This window comes from Pinus tabuliformis, chromosome 4_2, assembly GCF_031772625.1.
Source record: "Pinus tabuliformis cultivar Carrire ecotype Pingquan chromosome 4_2, CPIR1, whole genome shotgun sequence".
Classification (NCBI taxonomy): domain Eukaryota; kingdom Viridiplantae; phylum Streptophyta; class Pinopsida; order Pinales; family Pinaceae; genus Pinus; species Pinus tabuliformis.
In genome coordinates, this window is record NC_142304.1 from 1,080,009,131 (window position 1) to 1,080,015,130 (window position 6,000).

Here is a 6,000-nt window from a genome sequence, read left to right on the forward strand (position 1 = left end):
ATACAGTTTCAATTGGATTGGCGGAACTGAGATCATGGAAGATATACAGTGCAATATGAAAAAATATAAAGCATTACCTCTAGTAGACCTGTGGAACATTACACAATTTGGTGTGGAATGTTAGCAGGATATATAGAGAGATTGCAGAGCTTTTGTTAGGATACATAGGAATAGAGTGCAGATACTAGAATAGTTATGTTAGTCTGCGTTATTATAGTTAGTGAATATGAAGAACTCATTAGAACAAAAAATTCTTTGCTAGAGAGACCATTTTGGTGCAGCTACTCAAATGTCTTAGACATTGGCAGAGGTTTATGGCATTTGTGGAGCGAATATTGCTCGATGTATGGGGAATATTGCTCTATGTTAACATGCCAAATAATATTGCTTGATTTTAACATGCCAAAGAATATGTGTGGGGTGAATATTGCTCAATGTTAACATGCCAAATAATATTTCTCGATGTATGGCATTTGTGGACAACATGATGATGGAAAAGTTATAAACTACCCCTATTTTGTACTAGTTGTGTAGACTATACAACAAGGCGCTCCTTTGCTTGTTGATTGTCCTGCATACCTATAGAAAATATACTCTTTTGTGAACTGCCTATGAAAGTCTATAAAACTTCTATTCTTGTATTCAAGGATAAGGAAATATATGTCCAAGAATATTGTTGTTTCAGGCATCTATATTGCAAGCACAATCAAAGAAAAATGGTGAAGACTTAGGTAGAAAAATAAGTGAGTAATCTTTCGAACCTGAAGGCAACCACCATTCAGTGTCCAACACCAATGTTTCTAAGACTTCATATTCTTGTCATGTAATTCATAGGAACAAATGGTTGGGTTGCACTTCAATTCAAAGATGTTTCCTTGTCAGAGGATAAATTACGTGAAAGTTGTTTAGAGGTTGTCATCATGATGTGTAGCTTATATTATAAATGAAAACTTGTGCCTGGATATTTAAGTGAATACAATATTCTTTATCATGATGGTCATTTGTATTATTGATGTTTCTCAGTCTGTAGACCTTGATCATCCACACGCATTATACTTTTTGCGTGAGGACTGCCTTCATGTCTCTAATTTATTTGAGAAAATTGGAGTAGAAGTTATGGTTTTACGCGACCCTTTTTATTTTATGGTTGATCCATCTATTATGGATGAAGATATCGATGATTATATTAAAAAGATGCAATAGAAAATGTAGAATAGGGGTATGCATTCCTCTACAACTGATGAAATTCATCTTGAGAAAAATAGATCAGGTACAATATTTTGAAAAGGATATAGGTCGGATTACTAGTGGAAATAATACTAAAAAAATATACTATCAGTACTCTTGCAACAAAGGTGAGTGGGAAATTGACATCTTTGAAGGGTCTCAAGGCTCGGTTGAGGGAGATTCATGGATACCTAGATCTAGTAGCTGATGGAAGGCTTCCACTTAACCATGAAATTATATACAATCTCTAGGGATACCTGGATCTAGTAGTTGATGGAAGGCTTCCACTTAACCATGAAATTATATACAATCTTCAGTATGTATTCAATCTATTGCCCAAATTTAATGTTAATGAGTTAGTGAAGGCTTTTATAGCGAAAAAAATGACATGATGTTGGTAATCTATCTTTCCTCTCTTATTCGAAGTGTCATTTCCATTCATAATCTCATTAAAAACAAAATTATAAACAAGGAACATGAGAAAGTTGCAGATGCTTCATCCTCACCCATAATAGTTGCAACAGAGAGTTAAGTAGATGCTTTTGCTTCCGTGGCAGTAAGAAAGATTGTAGTTGGATTATTTTCAGAGGTTATCTTTTGCAACTCAAAATATTGGAGCTTCTATGAAATTTTTTGTGGTAAGTGGAGAAATAAGGTTTCCTCAATGCGCAAATGGAGAAAACTCCATAAAAACCCATCCAATTGTGCCATTTGAACCATGAATGTGTTCATTGACAATATTATATCTATTATAGAGTTGGTGATGTCATAAATTTGGTTCCATGAATGTTCAATCTTCTATCATGCTTGTCTTCTATATAGGACCTGAAAAAAATTCTTTAACATATATGGAGCTACGTACAACAATGGTTTCCCTATTTGTGCAAATAATGAAGTTTGTGGTCTTAAAAGAGTTCTCTCCTTATTGATTTTCATTGTCCCTTTTTCCATTGATGTCAAAGGGGGAGGTTAGGAGCAATAAGAAGAAATAGGGAGGAATGATTCTCAAGAAAAAATGTGGGAGGACTAAATCAGTGTTGTCATCAATGCCAAAGGGGGAGATTGTTGGTGAAGTTCTCATTAATAGCAAAGGTTGTTGAATGAACCTTCTTGTGTTGATCATTGTGTAATATGAAGCAATTTCTTGTAAGCATCCACATAAATTTTAAGGTTTAAAAGATGAAATTATGTCAAAGAGAACATTGTTCACCCAATTTAGCGCCTACTTAGATGTTCATTTAGTATTAGAGGTATTCATCATTGATATTGCTGAATATGTATTATTTTTCCTATGTATGTATTGTTTCTCATGTAAATTCGTTGATCATGTAAGTTTTTGAGTGAGTATGAAGCTTGTTAGAAGTATGGTCTTGCAACAAGTGCAAACATAGTGATGTAAATGCTTGCAAATGTTGGGATGCAAATGCTTGCAAAAATTGTGATGTAAATGCTTGAGGATAACGTATTTCTAGTGTGTCTTGAAAGATATGCTTGTCAGAGTATTGGAGTGTTTAGTTGCTACTAATATTGTTGATATATTGCCAGTCAAAGATGAGTGAAGCATATTGGTGTTCTTGAAAGAAATGGCAAGAAAAACCATAATGAAATAGAAAATACACATTTGTTCAATGAGAAGACCACATATATATGTGTATGCATCCTACAATGTGCAAAAATAAATCTACATTGTTTTGGCTTATGCAATCATTACAATTAGCTGATGTTACTCTTTTAAATAATATTTGGTGGACCATGATTTTTTTTTGTTCTTGTAAGATTGGTAGGACCTTTTCATTCATTCATTTTCAAAAAGCAGATTACATCCATGAAAGACATTCAATGGCGTCAACCTGCCAATTGGGAAACCAAGTCTGTTGGCCATCGTGTATGCCATCCAAAATCTAAATAAATTAAGTCTGTCAAACAAAGCTTTATATGACTGAGTGTCTGTAAACCGATTTTCACCTAACAAACTATAATAACTACTACTAACCAACATATACATTAAAAAAATTAAAAAAAATAAGGAGTTTCTACATCGAAACTAACAACTAATCATCAAAGGAATCCATAGGAGTTGGGTCCTTAGAAAAATGTGCTTCTCAATACGGTCAAGGCGAACATTCTGCTGTTGGATTTGAAATTGGACAAGTTGAAATTCTTTCTGAATTTCCTGGAAACCTAGATCAGATTTGACAGAACCTGTAGGAGAGGTCATAATAGCTCTGGCCACAATACTTTTCATCATCCAGTACAGATGAACAATTTGTTTATACTGGGTGGTACGACAATGAGTGTGTCTGGGTTCTGGAACTAGGACTCGCCAGTCTTATAACTACACTTCAACTTCTTCCCTCTGATTGAGTTATGCTTCCCATGTCAAAATCATTTGTTTTACGTGGGTTGGGGTCCCTGTATTATATTCCTGGGCCGCCTCATTGATGATATGAGCATCTGACTTGTGGCTGCTTTTCTAAGGTGGTCGAGCGAAGGAAGAACCCTAACCACCTCAATTCCCCGACTTCTGCTGTGACCCCGACCCCCATTTCTAGATGAACCGACACTAGGGTAGGGAAAATCCATTTGAAATAGAAACCAGTCAATCAAATTACAAACTTTCAACTGAACAGGTCAAGCCACAGGCCAGGACCAGGTCGTCTACTCACAGGATAGGTGGTTACACAAGTTTTTAAAACTTGACACAATTACATAAAATAAGAGCAAGAAACGGACTGTGTTAGGCTCGAGCCTTACATATACACTAAGAGTCGAAAAGGGCGGCCACCGACGCCACTCTATTATAATAACAATCACTTCGTGCTCAATTGGGCCAGTAGATAGAGAGAATCCAGAGAGAGTCTGTTGCCTCAGAAGGGAGGTTCCACAGACCAGCTCCCCGAGCCGAATACCATTGAAAACCACACCATAACCATAAAAAATTAGAGAAGAAGATTTAAAGGACATTCCCTTGCTGAGGGCCAACAAATCACGAAGATATCCATTACCATCAGGCAGACAATCCTTCAACAGAAGACGAATAACCCAAAATTTTCCATTCATTCCCATTCAAAGCAATAGAATAACAAAGAAAACAGACACTGGCATAGAAACAACAGACACAACATAAAACGAAACCACATAAACTTTCCCACTTTCTGAGAAACCAATTCCTTTTCTTACGACATTCAATTCATAGAGATTGTCAACAAACCGCGGTCGAGGAAGGGAGAAAAGGAAAAAATCATATCCGACCACGCATGCCATGGACCAGAGGTCAGTCACGCCCCGAGAGAAGAACTTCCTGACCGTTCTTGCAGACAGAGGATTGAAAGCCGAGAGTTTGTGCTTACCTCTAGGAATTGAGCTCCAAAACAAGAAAATTGCATGAGTGGGACTCCACGCCCTCCCCACCTAGAGTTTAAGAGCCCTGCAGCTCGTCGCTTCAACATTAAACCTTCCCATGCGCTCTGTCACCCCACTATCTTGATCGTACATGTGAGGGCAAGGGTCGAGCTGCCCTCCAGCCCTGTCACCAATCTTTTCATGCATGACGAAAATCTTGAGAGGGACGATGATCTGTATCGCACCTCGATCAGGGGGTGGACCATTAATTTTGTTTTGATATTCAAAATCTTAAAAATGTGAAACGAATATGTGAAATACAAAGAGACAACCTTTCATTTCAGATTCCTACATGGAACACTAACAATCAACAAGTCATGTATATAAATATATGTGCTTTTGGATGGCAGGATAGTTTTTTTGAAGATTGAGTTGTTGTGAGACCAAGTTTGTGGATTTCCCAGTAAAGAAAGAAAGAGAAAGAAGAGCATATGTGAAGCAGAATTGAGGAAGAGGAGGTTGAGACAAAGTACATAACAAAGATAAAGAGTAGGTTAACTAGAAAAATAAATTTGTAATCTTATCAGGGGATTGTTGTCTCCTTTCCAATAGTAGCCTAAAAAAGAGCAGGTTAGAGCTTGTAGAAGGAGTAGGAGTTTCCCAGCAAGTTGTAGGTTACAAAAGAAAATCGAGGTAGAAGCCTCATGTAGGTAGACGCCTGCAGAAAATTGATGTAAGTGGGAGTGGGTGCTTCCAACAAGTTGTATCTCACAAGATAGAAAAGAGGTTGGAGCCTCCTGTAGGTGGGTGCCTACAAAAGATGATGTAAAAAGGGAGTGGGTGTTTACTTTATAACACAACAACAAATTCGTGGTTTTTCCATGTGCTGCCCTTATGCCTAGTTTCTTATGCTATGGTTTAATGTTGATTATATGTTAAATTTGCTATGGTTTAATGTTGCTTATATGTTAAACTTTCTATTCATATGTTATAATAATAAATATAATAATATAGCCATTTATTTTAATTACTAAAAATTTAATTAGAAGAAAACAATAATTTAGATTACTAAAATTAAAAATTATTAATTAATTCAATATTAAATCTATTTTACATTACAATATTCATTAGGTTAAAATTTAGGAAGTGTTTTTGTTTTGCAATATGGCCCGTAATTGTTTGCAAAAACAAAGAAATAGTAATAATTTCCAGTATTATTTCATAAAATTGAATTGTTTTAACATTACATAGTTTTTGAGTTAAGACTTTTGTGATCCATAATAATTTTAATAGCATTTTTCAGAAAAATCACATAAGAGATATTGCTGCTGACTACGGGTTAGCGAGTAACAGCTAGTTTGACTAAGGGCATAAATAAATCAAAGCTTTGACCAAAAAAGGTAAAAGAATCTAATTAAGTAATTAATTTTT

The 6,000-nt window shown here is 35.7% G+C and overlaps 1 pseudogene; it reads left to right on the forward strand.

Annotated features, from left to right (window-relative positions):
* LOC149173393 (uncharacterized) overlaps positions 1-1,212 on the forward strand; it is a 75,493-nt pseudogene extending 74,281 nt beyond the window's left edge.
* The last annotated feature ends 4,788 nt before the right edge of the window (positions 1,213-6,000 follow it).